Source organism: Chiloscyllium plagiosum, unplaced genomic scaffold, assembly GCF_037043375.1.
Source record: "Chiloscyllium plagiosum isolate Xiang-an unplaced genomic scaffold, Cpla_swu_hap1 HiC_scaffold_1, whole genome shotgun sequence".
Classification (NCBI taxonomy): Eukaryota; Metazoa; Chordata; class Chondrichthyes; order Orectolobiformes; family Hemiscylliidae; genus Chiloscyllium; species Chiloscyllium plagiosum.
Window position 1 is genome coordinate 182,711,187 of NW_028270139.1, and position 19,646 is coordinate 182,730,832.

Below are 19,646 nucleotides of genomic sequence, written 5' to 3' on the forward strand. Positions count from 1 at the left end.
TGACACCCTCCTTCGACTGACTGACCTGGTCCTCACCCTGAACAACTTCTCTTTCCAATCCTCCCACTTCCTCCAAACGAAAGGAGTAGCCATGGGCACCCACATGGGCCCCAGCTATGCCTGCCTCTTCGTAGGATATGTGGAACAGTCCATCTTCCGCAACTACACTGGCCCCACCCCCCATCTTTTCCTCTGCTACATCGATGACTGTATCGGCGCTGCCTCGTGCTCCCACGAGGAGGTTGAACAGTTCATCCACTTCACCAACACATTCCACCCCGACCTCAAATTCACCTGGACAGTCTCAGATTCCTCCCTCCCCTTCCTCAACCTTTCTATTTCTATCTCAGTCGACCGAATCAACACGGACATCTACTACAAACCGACCGACTCCCACAGCTACCTGGACTACACCTCCTCCCACCCTGCCCCCTGTAAAAGCGCCATCCCATTCTCCCAATTCCTTCGTCTCCGCCGCATCTGCTCCCAGGAGGACCAGTTCCAAAAACGTACAACCCAGATGGCCTCCTTCTTCAAGGACCGCAATTTCCCCCCCGACGTGGTCGACGATGCCCTCCACCGCATCTCTTCCACTTCCCGCTCCTCCGCCCTTGAGCACCGCCCCTCCAACCGCCACCAGGACAGAACCCCACTGGTCCTCACCTACCACCCCACCAACCTCCATGTACAACGTATCATCCGCCGTCATTTCCGCCACCTCCAAACGAACCCCACCACCAAGGATATATTTCCCTCCCCTCCCCTATCAACATTCCGTAAAGACCACTCCCTCCGTGACTCCCTCGTCAGATCCACACCCCCCACCAACCCAATCTCCACTCCCGGCACCTTCCCCTGCAACCGCAGAAGGTGCAAGACTTGCGCCCACACCTCCCCCCCTCATCTCCCTCCAAGGCCCCAAAGGAAACTTCCATATCCGCCACAGATTCACCTGCACCTCCACACACATCATCTATTGCATCCTCTGCACCCGATGTGGCCTCCTCTATATTGGGGAGACAGGCCGCCTACTTGCGGAGCGTTTCAGAGAACACCTCTGGGACACCTGGACCAACCAACCCAACCACCCTGTGGCTCAACACTTCAACTCCCCCTCCCACTCCACCAAGTTTTATTCAGCAAGTACAAGTTTTTTTTGGAGAATCACTTAATACTCTTCACGAGGCTTGCTGAGCCATGTCAAGAGATGTCCTTCGATTAAGGGAAAAGTCCTCCCTTTAAAACAGGATTTTACATCACAGTCGAGTCAGTCAGTCAGGTCAGTCATAAATGCAATACACCACCCACTGCCATTCTCCCATAGTCACATGGTATCCTAAAACACATGAAGTCATTTCTGGAAATAATCTAATGTGTGATTAGATTATTCTTCAAGCAGTGCGTGATTAGGTTATTCCTTAAACAACAATATTTACAGAGTATTATTAAATTGTTGCATCCTGCCTGCAAGGCAGAAAACACACTCCCCTGAAGATCAAATTTCTTAATGTCAGCAGAACAAATTAAGCCTTTAACATCTTAGTGGGGCAAGGTTGGATGTGAACCTCCTGTCTATAGATTTAATCCCAGCTTCTAGATTACTAGCCCAGTGACATTAGCACTACCTCTTCTCCATAACAACTCCAATTAACTAAAGGGGGCTCCCATGATACAATAGGTCTCTATGTTCAGAAAATGGCTCAAAAGACTAATATCAAAAAGCATCCAAAATACTCCTTAAGCAAAGACAGGAAAGAAAATGCAGACATGGAGACTCAGACTCTGACCCATTAAGACCAGGCCTGAGTGCAACTGACCCTACATATTAATATTTATAAATGACATGGATGAGGAGGTTGAGGGTTGGGTTAGTAAATGTGCAGATGACAAAGGTTCGAGGTGCCGATGATAGTATAGAGGGCTACTGCAGGCTGCAGCGTGACAAACAGGATGCAGAGCTGGGCTGAGAAATGGCAGATGGAGTTCAACCTGGATAAATACGAAGTGACGCATTTTGGAAGGTCGAATTTGAATGTTGAATATAGGATTAAAGACAGCATTTTTGGCAATGTGGAGGATCAGAGGGATCTTGGTGTTCAAGTACACAGATCCCTCAAAGTTGCCACCCAAGTGGATAGGGTTGTTAAGAAAGCATATGGCGATTTGGCTTTCATTAACAGGATGGGCGGCACGGTGGCAAAGTGGTTAGCACTGCTACCTCACGGTGCCAGAGACCCGGGTTCAATTCCTGCCTCAGGCGACTGACTGTGTGGAGTTTGCACGTTCTCCCCGTGTCTGCGTGGGTTTCCTCCGGGTGCTCCAGTTTCCTCCCACAGTCCAAAAATGTGCAGGTTAGGTGAATTGGCCATGCTAAATTGCCCGTAGTGTTAGGTGAAGGGGAAAATGTAAGGGAATGGGTCTGGGCGGGTTACGCTTCGGCGGGTCGGTGTGGACTTGTTGGGCCGAAGGGCCTGTTTCCATACTGTAAGTAATCTAATCTAATATAAAACAGGAGGATTGAGTTTAAGAACTGTGAGGTTTTACTGCAGCTCTACAAGTCCCTGGTGAGACCACACTTGGAATATTGTTTCCTGTTCTGATCACCCTATTACTGGAAAGAGAGGCGCTATGGAGAGGGTGCAAAGAAGATTTACCAGGATGCGGCCTGGACTGGAGGGCTTGCCTTATGAAGAGAGGTTTGACTAAGCTCGGACTTTTCTCGATGGAGAGGAGGAGGAAGAGAGGAGACCTGATCGAGTTGCACAAAATAATGAAAGGCATGGATAGAATCAATAGCCAGAGACTTTTCCCCAGAGCAGGATTGACTGGCACAAGTGGTCATATTGGGAGAAAGGTATAGACCAGATGTCAGAGGAAGGTTCTTCACACAGAATTATGAATGCATGGAATGCATTGCCAGCGGTAGTGGTGGAAGCTGAGTCACTGGGGACATTCAAGTGACTGCTGGACATGCGCATTAGGATTATCCTCAGCACAACATTGTGGGCCAAAGGGCCTGTTCTGTGCTGTACTTTATGTTCTATTTCTATGTTAGGAAAAAAAGGTAGTGCGCTTCCTGCGAGATACTCACCACTCCAAGAAATTAACCTGGGTGAATCAGTTGTAAAAAACTGAATCAGAGTCACCTTACAGTCATTTTCAAAAGGGGAGCTAACTTCTTGGATCTCCATTTCCCACTGGAGATCCTTTAGTGTGGTAGGTGTGTCAACAACCCAGCACCAGGTGGTTTGCTCCATTACTCTGCCCACTGGGAGATGTGACACTTATCAAATAACTATATACTTCATGGGCTGGATTGCAGCAAACAAGCTTCTTTTAAAATAGTCTTCAACTTCTGTTCCATCGACAAAGTGCACTTTTTTGTTTGGGGGCAAGGGGTGGTCAGAGGAAGGTGGGAGAGAAATTTTTAAATAGTCTTGGGCCACAAATCATTGCCCTGCTGCAGTGGGGATGCAGACTTCACCACCAAGAACTGGTCTCAGCAGGTGACATTGTACTGGACAACACCACTGATCCCAACCAGTCCTACATGGTAGGCAAAAGTGGGTACTGTAGATGCTGGAGATTAGAGTGATGCTGAAAAAGCACAGGTCAGGCAGCATCTGAGGAGCAAGAAAATCAACATTTCGGGCAAAAGTCCTTCATCAGTCCTACAAGGTTAAGAGTTAGAGAAGCCATTTTAATATCTCAGATCTGATCGAATTTCCTCAGTGGGACTGGACCCTGGTTGCCCTGTCAACCACCTTTTTATTCTTTAATAGAAAAGGGTTTTTTAAAGGGTGGATCACATACGTGGGACTTAGAATTGGGATCGGATTTCTCTATAATCACCACAGATTATAAATTTACTTGGCCTTGGTCGCCACTTCTGGGGAACAGCTGTTGTATTGCAATTGTTGCTGAGATTCGGCGTCTCTTGCTTCAGGAGGGTTGTCAGGCACAATCTACATTTGCAGCTGAGCAGAAACTTGCTCATCTTCAAACCCTGTTCCAGACACTATATTCTGAGTGATTTATCCCCACTGCCAGGTGCACAGCCTCAGCTATTATACTATCCACTGGCTATTTTAGTGCTTTGGATACTCAAGGAGTTGTTGAAAATATTTACCATGACTTGTTAAGCATTTCAAGAGCGCATCCTAGTTGTTTTGGATAAGTGGGAGGAGAAAACAAAATTAAGTGGCTTTGACTCAGACAATGCAGAACAAAAAGGAATAACGAGGAACGTCTTGCAATCATCAAAAACCAGCTGGACATGAGTAGTGCCCCTTTTTGTTAGACACAAATCCTCATTCCCAATATTATTCTCTGGCAACATGCATAAAGATGGGAAAGCACCTCTGGGGTAATTTCAGGCATTTTTTCAAAGTGCAATGCTAATCTTTTAAGAACTGGAGGAAAGCTAAACATGACAGCATATATACACCTGATAGCAGACGATGACACATCCTTCCCAGATCATCTCAATGGCTTCTCTGCTCACATTAAGCAGAATTTCGGAGAGATAACACCTATTCTGACAACTCCTGATGAACCTATCCCAGTCACTGCATTAGAGGTCAGATCAATTTTCCTTTATCCCCCTCCAGATTGACTCGGACCAGGGCATGCACTTCACCGGGCGCGCAATGAAACTGGCCTGCCGCCTCCTAGGCATCAGACAGTGCTTCCATGTCCCGTTCCATCCCCAGAGCTCCGGGATGGTCGAGCGCATGAACCGGACCCTCAAAGCGGCAATTGCCGAAACAGGGCAGGGCTGGGTGGACGTTCTGCCCTGCATACTGATGCGCTTAAGGGCCACCCCAGGCCGCTCCACTGGCCTCACTCCCTTCGAGCTCATGACGGGGAGGGCCATGCGACTACCAGAGAACGTCATGGTCGGGGGAGAAGACATGGCCCCTCCTGAGGGACAGGATGACGCGCTATATCAGGCAGCTGGACGCGCAGCTGCGGGCCCTTAGACAAACTGCACGCGACCAGCAGGACATCAGGGACCAGGCAAAACTGCAACCGCATCTGCCCGCCCAACCCCTTCCTGGCGCTGGGGACAAAGTCCTGTCAGGGCCGCCCCCGACCGGCCCGGCTTCGCCCCCCAGTGGCTGGGACCGCACAAAATCATCCTCACCAGCGACACGTGCGCCTGTGTCGACATGAAAGGAAAGGGCAGATGGAAACACTGCCCTTTCCTTAAACCCTTCCCTTAAGCCCGGACAGACACCCCCGCCCCCCTTTGACTTGACTCTAACCGTCTCCTTTTTCTCCTTACAGCGCAACGGGCGAGGCGGACCGGTCCGGGGGGGGCCTGCTCCTACACACACTAACCCTACACCCTTGGTAAGGGTGCCCCTCTCTCTCTCTCTCCCTCTCTTCACCGGTGCACCGCTCTCCTCTTCGCCCTACGACTGATGCCTTCTTTCCCCGAGATACATGACAACTTCTACCGCCACGGTGTTGCCTTCAATGCATCCGACGCCATCTGTATTCCTGCAAGGGACAAGTCCGACGAGATCAACGTGTTCTACAACGCCTGGCTGGAGGTCCTCCCGGGCGTACAGACACTCTGTTTATTCTGCACGTCAGAGCGCGACCCGCGGCCGACCTGCCTCGGCGTGCTGAGGCGATGGACTTGGGGGGTTGCATGTTCGGGACAATGTGTGCCATGCCAGAGGACCTCTCCTCTGCCCCGGCCTTTGATGCTTTTACTGTACGGGATTTGTCTGTTTGCGGATATTATGAGTCCACCAATGCTGCGGTAATCTCCTTGTATTTGTGCTTTCCACCCGCCCCAACCACACCGCCCCCGACCACGACTCCCGAGATATTGCCGTGCCCCTCCCTGGGACCGGGGACCGGGGGGGGACTGGTATTGTGGGATGAGGGAGAGGCCCTTTATGACAACGTCCGACATGAGGTCGTACCTGTGCTGGTCAATATATCGGGCATCCGGGTACCTGACTATTGCACAGCACAGATACGCAACCTATACGCCATGATGGGGAAGGAGGTGATAGAGAGGGCCATAGACGCCATGGGGGCAACCCACTACCGGACCAACTGAGCTATCCGGGCCTTAACGAAAAGATCGAGCAACTAAAAGGGGTAATGAGGGACCTGCTACAGAGGTCTCTCACAAATCAGGCAGACCAGGCACTCCTGGGGGAAGAGGGAGCATACATCTAGCTCGACGGCATTGCAGTCCTGGAATTACACATCCACACCATTAACTGCCTTATAGACCAGGAAAGAGAAAACACGGCCCATATCCACGAGGGGCAGCTGTGCCATGCGCATGGCCTGTGGATGGTAGCCCAGATCCGGCATAATCTTGACCAGGTCCAAAGGGGGGAGGTGCCCGACTGGATCGACAGCGCCAAACTGGCCTCACTCGCGGGCCGCTCCGGGTCGCTCAACAGCCGGACTCTGAAGGGTATGACCAGAGTATACCCAGTGATACCCGACTGTGAGGTCAGTGAGGCGACAGGAGTCGGGATTGTCCTCCTGATCCCCATGGTCACCCCAGGGTCTGGGCCATTTCCCCTGTTTCACATTGAGAACATCGGAGTCATACAGGAAAACGCTTCCCTCAAATATCGTTTAGCTCACCACACAGCCATATCTCGAAACGGCGCTGTGTACAGGGTGCCACTTACAGGCTGCAAGCAGCGGGGGGGCAATTACCATCTGCCCTCACCCCTTACGAAGGAGTGAAACAGCGGACTGCGGGTTCAACCGGACACAGGGCTGCACCCTTGAAATCGAACCCACGGGCCCCCACTTCACTAGGGTGGGGTATGGTGGAAGGGGACAGTATTGTGTTTCCACTCTTGAAACCTCATTTTGGTATAACGGACTGCAGTGCCCGATTCCCCAGCACGAGTTCTGCTTCACCCCCAGGCGCCCAGTCACGATTGGGCAAGCTCACATCTCAGAGGTCCGACGACGGAACCCCGAGTCCATACAAACTACCGACAAATTCAGGGACATCCTCAGGGAATATCAGGAGCCCGAACAAGCCCCCATCCCACATTTGGCCGAGGTCTTACGGGAGCTTAGGACCCGGGTAGGACACTCAGTGAAACTGTACCACCAGTTGCAATCACATATAAAGGATCTAGAGGAGGACACAGACAGCTCTGCAGTCCCAGGACTGGGCACAGAGGGTGTGGGATTGGGGCCTAAACGTAAACATACATCCCTGGATCCGAATCATCTCGCACACCATTGTCGGCATACAGTTACTGCTGGCTCTGGCCTGGCTCCTGGTGGCATGTCACTCATGCCGTCAGCACAAGAAACGAAAGGCCAGAAAAACCATGCTCCACGCTATAGACTCCTGGCAGGCGATCAGGCACCACGAGCTCACAGGGCTCGAGTTAATGTAACCATCTCCCGGGACTATCCAAAGGCCCCATGACTGCAGCATGGCGGCCGGCGGAATGTACCGGGCGAGGAACCGACTTAAGATATCGGCATCGGGGGTGTGGATGTGTCCAACCCCTTGCCAAAAGGGGAGACTGCAAACAGGCATCAGAGCCGCTCCGCATTTGCCACGGGACTATGCCTACATCGGTAAAACTATAGGAATTAATTTTGTGTTTTAAACGGCAGCCGCAGCTTAAACCCACAGAACTCAGCAGCTGCCGGTCCGCCCACGTGACCGGGAGATGGGAGCCAGAGGACAGATCAAATCCACACTAGGCCAGACACTAACCATGACTCATAGACCAAAACTCCGGAGTTAATTAATATGGAAACCCATCTCCTAATCAAATCAAGAGACTGACTGAAACACACCCATATTCATCAATACAGAACCATCCTGACACAAAGGAAAGGCATCCACCAGACAGGAACGAACAGACTAATACACACCAGCACCCCAAGGGAACAAAGGGGGGTGCTAGCCCCCAGCCCTCACAGAGAGAGACAAGCAGATAATACCCAGACCCGTTTACATAATCCAATTAGCACCCTATTGTGTGTACACTGCAATTCTCCTGGGACGGCAGGAATCCCACCATTTGCACCTACTCCAGCGATGATGGGGAACTATCATCCCATTCATACTCAAAATCCTCACATCCTGACAAAGAAAGGTATATAATGTGTAGCAGCGCGCGGGAACAGCAGAACAGCCGAGATTCGGACCTCAGTTGGTCTCCGCCAGTGTTACTGTATCAATAAACGTTACCGATTGTTGAACTGCACTCTGGGCTCGGACTGATATCATTTAATCCGCGCTAACACCACTGACACCCTCCTTCGACTGACTGAACTAGTCCTCACTCTTAACTTCTCCTTCCAATCCTCCCACTTCCTCCAAACCAAAGGAGTACCATGGGCACCCTCATGGGCCCCAGCTATGCCTGCCTCTTTGTCGGATATGTGGAACAGTCCATCTTCCGCAGCTACACTGGCACCACCCCCACCGTTTCCTCCATTACATCGATGACTGTATTGGCGCTACTTCATGCTCCCACAAGGAGGTTGAACAGTTCATCCACTTTACTAACACCTTCCACCCTGACATCAAATTTACCTGGACCGTCTCAGACTCCTCCCTCCCCTGCCTAGACCTCTCCATTTCTATCTCGGGCAACCGACTCAGACATTGACTACAAACCGACCGACTCCCACAGCTACCTAGATTACACCTCCTCCCACCCTGCCCCCTGTAAAATCGTCGTCCCATATTCCCAATTCCGTCGCCTCCGCTGCATCTGTTCCCAGGAGGACCAATTCCAATACCGAACAACCCAGATGGCCTCCTTCTTCAAAGACCACAATTTCCCCCCAAACATAGAACATAGAAGAATACAGCGCAGTACAGGCCCTTCGGCCCTCGATGTTGCGCCGATCCAAGCCCACCTAACCTAAACTAGCCCACTATCCTCCATATGCCTATCCAATGCCTGCTTAAATGCCCATAATGAGGGAGAGTCCACCACTGCTACTGGCAGGGCATTCCATGAACTCACGACTCGCTGAGTAAAGAACCTACCCCTAACATCTGTCCTATACCTACCCCCCCTTAATTTAAAGCTATGCCCCCTTGTAATAGCTGACTCCATACGTGGAAAAAGATTCTCACTGTCGACCCTATCTAAACCCCTAATCATCTTGTACACCTCTATCAAGTCACCCCTAAACCTTCTTTTCTCCAATGAAAACAACCCCGAGTGCCTCAGCCTTTCCTCATACGATCTTTCTACCATACCAGGCAACATCCTGGTAAACCTCCTCTGCACCCGTTCCAGTGCCTCCACATCCTTCCTATAATATGGCGACCAAAACTGCACACAATACTCCAGATGCGGACGCACCAGAGTCCTATACAACTGCAACATGACCTGAGTACTCCGGAACTCAATTCCTCTACCAATAAAAGCCAGTACGCCATATGCCTTCTTCACCGCACTATTTACCTGGGTGGCAACTTTCAAAGACATGGACACCAAGACCCCTCTGCTCATCCACACTACCAATTATCCGACCATTAGCCCAGTACCCCATCTTTTTATTACTCTTACCAAAGTGAATAACCTCACACTTAGCTACATTGAACTCCATTTGCCACCTTTCTGCCCAGTTCTGCAGCTTATCTATATCCCGCTGTAACCTGCCATATCCTTCCTCACTGTCTACAACTCCTCCGACTTTCGTATCATCCGCAAACTTGCTCACCCAACCTTCTAACCCCTCCTCCAGGTCATTTATAAAAATGACAAACAGCAATGGTCCCAAAACAGATCCTTGCGGAACACCGCTAGTGACGGCACTCCAAGATGAACCTTTGCCATCAACTACTACCCTCTGTCTTCTTCCAGCCAGCCAACTCCTAATCCAAACCTCCAACTCACCCTCAATGCCATACCTCCATATTTTTTGCAGTAGTCTACCATGGGGAACCTTATCAAACGCCTTACTAAAATCCATGTACACCACATCTACCGCTTTCCCCTCGTCCACCACCTTAGTCACCTTCTCAAAGAATTCAATAAGGTTTGTGAGGCACATTATTCTTGTCCAGATGTTCATAAATCCTATCCCTTACAATTCTCTCTAAAACTTTGCCCACAACAGAAGTGAGACTCACCGGCCTATAGTTACTAGGGTTATCCCTACTCCCCTTCTTGAACAAGGGAACCACATTTGCTAGCCTCCAATCTTCTGGCACTACTCCTGTAGACAACGAGGACATAAAAATCAAGGCCAATGGCTCTGCAATCTCCTCCCTTGCTTCCCAGAGAATCCTAGGATAAATGCCATCAGGCCCAGGGGCCTTATCTATTTTCACCCTTTCCAGAATTTCCAACACCTCTTTTCTACATACATCAAAGCCATCCATTCTACTTAATTGTGACTCAGTACTCACATTGACAACAATGTCCTGTTCCTGATTGAATACTGACGAAAAGTATTCATTCAGTGTCTCCCCAATCTCTTCAGCCTCCACACGCAACTTCCCACTACTATCCTTGACTGGCCCTATTCCTACCCTAGTCATTCTTTTATTCCTGACATACCTATAGAAAGAGTTAGGGTTTTCCCTAATCCTACCAACTAAGGCCCTTTCATGTCCCCTCCTTGCTGCTCTTAGCTCTCTCTTCAGGTCCTTCCTGGCTACCTTGCCTCACCGCATCATAATTTCCCTGCCCCCAACTATAACTCTTGCCCTGTAGTGCACACTTATCCCTCTCCATCACTAGAGTAAAAGTCACCGAATTGTGGTCACTGTCCCCAAAGTGCTCACCTACCTCTAATTTTAACACCTGGCCTGGTTCGTTACCCAGAACCAAATCCAGTATGGCCTCACCTCTTGTTGGCCTATCTACATATTGTGTCAGGAAACCCTCCTGCACACATTGGACAAACACTGACCCATCTAACGAACTTGAGCTATAGCTTTCCCAATCAATATCAGGAAAGTTAAAGCCCCCATAACAACCACCCTATTACTTTCACTCTTCTCTTGAATCATCCTCGCAATCCTTCCTTCTACGTTTCTAGGACTATTAGGAGGCCTGTAAAAAACTCCTAACAGGGTGAGCTCACCTTTCCTATTCCTAACCTCAGCCCAAACTACCTCAGATGGCGAGTCTTCATCCATCGTCCTTTCCACAGCTGTAATACGATCTTTGACAAGCAATGCCATACCTCCCCCTCTTTTACCCCCACCTCTGACCCTACTAAAACATTTAAACCCTGGAACCTGCAACAGTCAATCCTGTCCCTGTTCTACCCATGTCTCCGTAATGGCCACAACATCGAAGTCCCAGGTACCAACCCACGCTGCAAGTTCACCTACCTTATTTCGTATACTTCTTGCATTGAAGTATACACACTTCAAGCCACTTTCCTGTTTACAGGCACCCTCCTTTGAAATTGATGCCATGTTCCTAACCTCCCTACACTCCAGGTCCTGCACCCTAAAGCTACAGTCTGGGTTCCCATGCCCCTGCAGAGTTAGTTTAAACCACCCCCAAGAGCAGTAGCAAACCTCCCACCAAGGATACTGGTGCCCCTCAGGTTCAGGTGTAGACCATCCTGTTTATAGAGGTCCCACCTTCCCCAGAAAGAACCCCAGTTATCCAAATACCGGAATCCCTCCCTCCTGCACCATCCCTGTAGCCACGCATTTAACTGTTCTCTCTCCCTATTCCTCGACTCTCTATCACGTGGCACGGGTAACAAACCAGAGACAACAACTCTGTTCGTTCTAACTTTGAGCTTCCAACCTAGCTCCCTGAAAGCCTGCCTAACATCCTCAGCGCTCCTCCTACCTATGTCGTTGGTGCCAATGTGGACCACGACTTTGGGCTGCTCCCCCTCCCCCTTAAGGACCCGGAAAACACGATCAGAGACGTCACGTACCCTTGCACCTGGGAGGCAACATACCAAACGTGAGTCTCTCTCGTTCCCACAAAACCGCCTATCTGTGCCCCGAACTATCGAGTCCCCAATTACTATTGCTCTGCTCTTCTCCACCCTTCCCTTCTGAGTAACGGGGATAGGCTCCGTGCCAGAAGTAAGAACCCCAGTTATCCAAATACCAGAATCCCTCCCTCCTGCTCCGTGCCCCTGGTAAGTTCCCCCCCCCCCCCCCCCCCCCCCACAAGTATCCAAAACGGTATACTTGTTCTTGAGGGGAACGGCCCCAGGGGGTCCCTGCACTGGCTGCTTCCTCCCAGTCCCCCTCACTGTCACCCATCTATCTGCCATCTTTGGAGTTACTACTTCCCTAAAGCTCCGATCTATGACCCCCTCTGCCTCCCGAATGATCCTAAGTTCATCCAACTCCAGCTCCAGTTCCCTAACACGGTCTTGGAGGAGCTGGAGATGGGTGCACTTCCTGCAAGTGTAATCAGCAGGGACGTCCATGGCATCCCTCACCTCAAACATGTTGCAAGAGGAACATTGCACTGCCTTCACTGCCATCCCTCTGAAAGTAACCTTTTAAAAAAAAACTGGGTCTAAAGAATACAACAAGCAAAATGCAGCACTTACCTACTTACCACAACGGGTCTTATTATTTAGGTTAGAGGAGGAGGGCGGGTGGGAGACACTACCTCTGTAGTGCCTCGGGTTCTTCTGCGCGCTTTTAAAGGGAAAAAAACCTACCCGGCTGCCCCTCCGGTCTTCGTCACTTCCCCCTGCTGCTCCCGCTCTTTCTGTGAAGAGAAAAAAAAACACCGCTGCCCGCTACCGGTAAGTAATTTTAAAACAAACTGTCTTACCTTAGCTGCTGCTCGCACATGGTCGACGATTCTCTCCACCGCATCTCCTCCACTTCCCGCCCCTCCAATCGCCACCAGGACAGAACCCCAGTGGTCTTCACCTTCCACCCCACCAACTTCCACATACATCGTTATCATCCTCCGTCATTTCCGCCATCTCCAAACAGACCCCACCACCAGGGATATATTTTCCTCCCCTCCCCTATCAGCATTCCAGAAAGGTGACTCCCTCATCAGGTCCACAGCCCCCACCAATTCAACCTCCACTCCCAGCACCTTCCCCTCCAACCACAAGTAGTGCAAAACTTGCACCCACACCTCCCCCCAAGGCCCCAATGGATCCTTCCATATCCGTTGCAAATTCACCTGCACCTCCACACACATCATTTACTGTATCCGCTGCACCCGATGTAGTCTCCTCTACATTGGGGAGACAGACTGCCTACTTGCCGAACGTTTCAGGGAACACCTCTGGGACACCCGCACCAACCAACCAACCAACCCAACTGCCCCGTGGCTGAACACTAACCCCCCCCGCTCCCACTCTGCCAAGGACACGCAGGTCCTTGACCTCCTCTGGCCACACGACGCCTGGAGGAAGAGTGCCTCATCTTCTGCCTCGGAACCCTCCAACTACATAGGATGAATGTAGATTTCTCCAGCTTCCTCATTTCCCCTCCCCCCACCTTCTCAGTCCCAACCCCCTCCCCGGATTCAGCACCGCCCTCTTGACCTGCAATCTTCTTCCCGACCTCTCCACCCCACCCCCTCTCCGGCCTATTACCCTCACCGCCTTCCACCTATCGTCTTCCCAGCGTCCCTCCCCCAAATTCCCTCCCCCTACTTTTTATCTCAGCCCGCTTGGCACACCAGCCTCATTCCTGAAGAAGGGAATATGCCCGAAACGTCGATTCTCCTGTGCCTTGGATGCTGCCTGCCCTGTGTTTTTCCAGCACCACATTTTTCAACTCATTTTCTTTACAGCATAGGAGACTGAAGGGGAATCTTAGAAGTCTATGAAAGGCTTGGATATGGTGAATGCAGTCTTTTTCACCAGAGTTGGGGAAACCAAGAATTAGAGGTCATCAGTTTAAGGTAAGGTGAAAGAATAAATGGGAACCAGAGGGGAAATTTCTTTTCAGACAGAGGGTGGTACACATATAGAATGAGTTGTGGTGGATATTAACATTTAAAAAGACATTGGACAAATACGTGGATAAGAAAGATTTAGAAGGATATGGGCTAACTGCAGGTAAACGGGGTTAGCGTGGACTGACATTTTGGTCAGCATGAACCAGTTTGGACCAAAGGGCATCTCTGTGCTGTAGGTCTGACCCAAACCCAGGAAAAGAGACAAAAAATTAAAGTTGGTGCAGGGGTTTAAAAAAAGAATAGATTGCTCAAACCTGGACAGAAGGGAGGGTTAACAGCTTAAATAAATACATTTCTTGTTACTCGAAAACATGTCACAAGATTGTTGCTAATTGATGCATAGGATTGTGGTACTAGTGTAATGGAACTCTCTATGCTTTAGAGAAGTACACTCCAACAGTTGATGTGCAACACCATCCAGGACTAGATAAACTGTTATAGCATGCACTTCAAGTGATGCAGTACAGACTTTTCCAGCATTTGTATTATGCATTGCAGGTCAGAGTATAATTCACAGACCACTTGGGTATCCAAAACACAAACGGAGTTGCCCAAACTTTTTACCAGAACCATTTCAGAGGGTATCCCCAGTTGTCATATATACATCTTCGGATAAGTGGAATGAGACAAAACCTTTGAAGTGGCTTTGATTCAGACTCAAAAGTGGATTATGAAGGAACATCTTGCTAGAGTCACAAACCAGCTGAACACGAGCAGTGTCCCTTTGTCAACCAGAGGTCTTTGTGGGTAATATGCAAAGATGGCAAAGCAACCCATAATTCCCTGAAGGGCTTTTGCCCCGAAACGTTGACTTTCCTATTCCTCGGATGTTGCCTGACCTGCTGTGCTTTTCCAGCATTACTCTTGCAACCTATAATTGTCAATTCATAAACTGACACCAGACCCATAGCAAAGTGATTTGACAATTTTCCAGAGGGAAGTTAAGGGTGGGTAATAAATGCTAGCCTGGCCAATGACATCTACAGCCCATGAATGAATTTTAATAAGGGCTAAATGTGTATGCGATCAATTCTACTTTATTGGCACATACATAATTTTTCATTCCCACTCCTCTAGTTATTCAGACATTGGAGAAGGTGAAAACTGGGTCTTGGTCATCCATTTGTTCTGGTGTTTTTGAAAGATCAGGAGAAACAAATTCAAGAAAGACTACACTATGATGATTTCTAGCATTGTTACAACTAAAACAATCACTGTATTGGAAGAAATCCTTCTAGAGATATTTTGATAGTCTTATTGGGATGGCTAGAGTGGCCACCATCCTTGTCTATTGCTTAGACTTTTGAATGCATTTCTGTCCTCAAGTCTTGTTACATTGATGCCTGCAATGGGTCTGAATCACGAGAGAATGCATTGCAGACACCACCTTAAAACCAGTATCCACTGGGGGTCAGATGAGAGAGAGAGAGAGACTGCTTTTCATACAAGTGGTAGAAATGCCATTTTCCCCGAAACATTGAAGCACATCTCAACCAAGACACTTGTGACATCTTTGTTTCTTCTATGCAGTATTGGGTGGTCAGCCTTTTTTATGCTGTCCCCTTAGTTTGTTACTGCCTACTCCCAAGCTGGAATCTGTGGAACCTTATCCATGGAATGTTGCTGGCAAGGTCAGCATTTCAGATTCTTTTCCTATCTCCCCGTACACTTGTGTTGCATGAATTGTTAATCTATGTCAGAGGACAAGGTAAAAACAATGACTGCAGATGCTGGAAACCAGATTCTGGATCAGTGGTGCTGGAAGAGCACAGCAGTTCAGGCAGCATCCGAGGAGCTTCGAAATCGACGTTTCGGGCAAAAGCCCTTCATCAGGAATAAAGGCAGAGAGCCTGAAGCGTGGAGAGATAAGCTGGAGGAGGGTGGGGGTGGGGATAGAGTAGCATAGAGTACAATGGGTGAGTGGGGGAGGAGATGAAGGTGATAGGTCAGGGAGGAGAGGGTGGAGTGGATAGGTGGAAAAGGAGCTGGGCAGGTAGGACAAGTCCGGACAAGTCAAGGGGACTGGAAGTTTGAAACTAGGATGAGGTGGGGGAAGGGGAAATGAGGAAGCTGTTGAAGTCCACATTGATGCCCTGGGGTTGAAGTGTTCCGAGGCGGAAGATGAGGCGTTCTTCCTCCAGGCGTCTGGTGGTGAGGGAGCGGCGGTGAAGGCGGCCCAGGACCCCCCTCCCCCACTCCAACCTCTCACCCTCACAACGCGCAGCCCTCCAATCCCTCTGCTCCAATCCCAACCTCACCATCAAGCCAGCGGATAAAGGGGGCGCAGTGGTAGTCTGGCGCACTGACCTCTACACCGCTAAAGCCAAACGCCAACTCGAGGACACCTCTTCCTACTGCCCACTCGACCATGACCCCACCCCCCATCACCAAACCATCATCTCCCAGACCATACAGAACCTCATCACCTCAGGAGATCTCCCACCCACAGCTTCCAACCTCATAGTCCGGGAACCCCGCACTGCCCAGTTCTACCTCCTTCCCAAGATCCACAAGCCTGACCACCCTGGCCGACCCATTGTCTCAGCATGCTCCTGCCCCACTGAACTTATCTCTACCTACCTCGACGCTGTCCTATCCCCCCTAGTCCAGGAACTCCCCACATACGTTCGAGACACCACCCACGCCCTCCACCTCCTCCAAGACTTCCGTTTCCCCGGCCCCCAACGCCTCATCTTCACCATGGATAGCCAATCCCTCTACACCTCCATCCGCCATGACCAGGGCCTCCAAGCCCTCCGTTTTTTCCTCTCCAGACGTCCCCAACAGAACCCTTCCACCGACACTCTCATTCGTTTGGCCAAACTGGTCCTCACCCTTAACAATTTCTCCTTTGAATCCTCCCACTTCCTCCAGACCAAAGGGGTAGCCATGGGCACACGTATGGGCCCCAGCTATGCCTGTCTCTTTGTTGGCTACGTAGAACAGTTGATCTTCCGTAATTACACCGGCACCACTCCCCACCTCTTCCTCCGCTACATTGATGACTGCATTGGCGCCACCTCGTGCCCCCGCGAGGAGGTTGAACAATTCATCAACTTCACCAACACATTCTACCCTGACCTTAAATTTACCTGGACCATCTCTGACACCTCCCTCCCCTTCTTGGACCTCTCCATCTCCATTAGTGAAGACCGACTTGACACTGACATTTTTTACAAACCCACCGACTCCCACAGCTACCTGGATTACACCTCTTCCCACCCTATCTCTTGCAAAAATGCCATCCCATATTCCCAATTCCTCTGCCTCCGCCGTATCTGCTCCCAGGAGGAGCAGTTCCACCACAGAACACACCAGATGGCCTCCTTCTTTAGAGACCGCAATTTCCCTTCCCACGTGGTTAAAGGTGCCCTCCAACACATCTCGTCCACATCCCCCACCTCCGCCCTCAGACCCCACCCCTCCAACCGTAACAAGGACAGAACGCCCCTGGTGCTCACCTTCCACCCTACAAACCTCCGCAAAAACCAAATCATCTGCCGACATTTCCGCCACCTCCAAAAAGACCCCACCACCAGGGATATATTTCCCTCCCCACCCCTTTCCGCCTTCCGCAAAGACCGTTCCCTCCGTGACTACCTGGTCAGGTCCACGCCCCCCTACGACCCACCCTCCCATCCTGGCACCTTCCCCTGCCACCGCAGGAACTGTAAAACCTGTGCCCACACCTCCTCCCTCACCTCCATCCAAGGCCCGAAAGGAGCCTTCCATATCCATCAAAATTTTACCTGCACATCCACTAATATCATTTATTGTATCCGTTGCTCCCGATGCGGTCTCCTCTACATTGGGGAGACTGGGCGCCTCCGAGCAGAGCGCTTTAGGGAACATCTCCGAGACACCCACACCAATCAACCAAACCGCCCCGTGGCCCAAAATTTCAACTCCCCCTCTCACTCTGCCGAGGACATGGAGGTCCTGGGCCTCCTTCACCGCCACTCCCTCACCACCAGACGCCTGGAGGAAGAACGTCTCATCTTCCGCCTCGGAACACTTCAGCCCAAGGGCATCAATGTGGATTTCAACAGCTTCCTCATTTCCTCTTCCCCCACCTCATCCTAGTTTCAAACTTCCAGTCCCCTTGACTTGTCCAGACTTGTCCGACCTGCCTAGCTCCTTTTCCACCTATCCACTCCACCCTCTCCTCCCTGACCTATCACCTTCATCTCCTCCCCCACTCACCCATTGTACTCTATGCTACTCTATCCCCACCCCCACCCTCCTCTAGCTTATCTCTCCACGCTTCAGGCTCTCTGCCTTTATTCCTGATGAAGGGCTTTTGCCCGAAACGTCGATTTTGCTGGAGCTCCTCGATGCTGCCTGAATTGCTGTGCTCTTCCAGCACCATTGATCCAGAATCTATGTCAGAGGACAGTCAACCACATTGCTGTGAACACACAGACCAGACCAAATGAAGGCATGCCCTCTTTTAAAAAGGGTCATTGGTGAACCAGATGGGTCTTTTCACTTAAAAATGAAGCATTCAGGGCATCATTGAGGATTAACTTGCAATTTCCACCAGCTGCCATGGTCATGTTTGAACCAGTGTCCCCAGACAAAAACCTTGAGCTACATTAATGTCTAAATTCCACCTCGACTAATGAACCAAATCCTGCAACTTATTCTAAAAGTGAAAGACTTAACAGCAATCTAAGTTTGTTCAATGTATCTTTTCAGATGCATGACACGAATCTTTTCCTATAGACTGTGTCTTATGATTCTGCTCCATAACTACCTGATGAAGGAGCAGCATCCAAAAGCTGCAACTACTAATAAGTCTGTTGGGCTATAAACCGAGTGTTGTCTGATTTGTAATCAGTCTAGCTGCCACTATAACATTCAAATGTTTGTGATGTTGGAATAAGATTGAATGGACAAACATTATCTTATGTAGCTCACTTTAAAACCCCAGATTTTCTTAATATAACGAGGACAGAATAGTATCACATCCCAGGATGAGAAAAGGTCCTGTCTCCCCAGCCTTTTGTTCTTGCTTGTGGCCAGTTTTTAGTCACCAACACAATTGTTGGAGAAATATTATTTCAAATCAGAGTACTAAACTCCACGAGTTGCAGTAAAACCATGCTTTTGTTAAAAAAAGGTGATTCATCATTAAACTGGAGGATCAGACTGTTCAAGTAAGTGGGCGGGATCTCTTGTTGAGTTTTTAAAAACTGCCCTAAGTTCAGTTAACTACAGCATTATTGGGGTCACATGAAGAGCCTCTATATCAATAGAAGCCTTTGAAATATTCACTCAAGTTATGGTCACTTCAATGTAGATAATATTAAAACTACTTATCACAAGTTTCTTCTTCCCTCCAGGTTGTCACATTAAAGCAGAATCAATTCAGTGAATTTCTCAACTTCCCAACAGTTTCAGTATTTTCCCTCCCACTCAAGTCATACAGGACTATAGCAACCAAAAGGCCATTCAGCCCCTCGGCTTTGTCTTTGAGAAGGGTGTCCCACTGCGGACCTGCCCCTGAAAAGTTTAACGGCTTCAAGGCAGTTCCTGGTTCCTTTCTCAGATATTTTTGACCTTTCTCCTGGCAGTGTCCTGTTTTATTGCAGTCAGAGTCGTTTAAATGGGGATTTGTTTCCCCATGTCTGACCGCAGAGAGTACTCGTTTTGGGGGATTTTTCAGGGGGTTAGCCCCCAAACTCCTCCACCTCCAGCCCCCCCCCCCCCACCCCAACTCCAGCACCTCCCCCC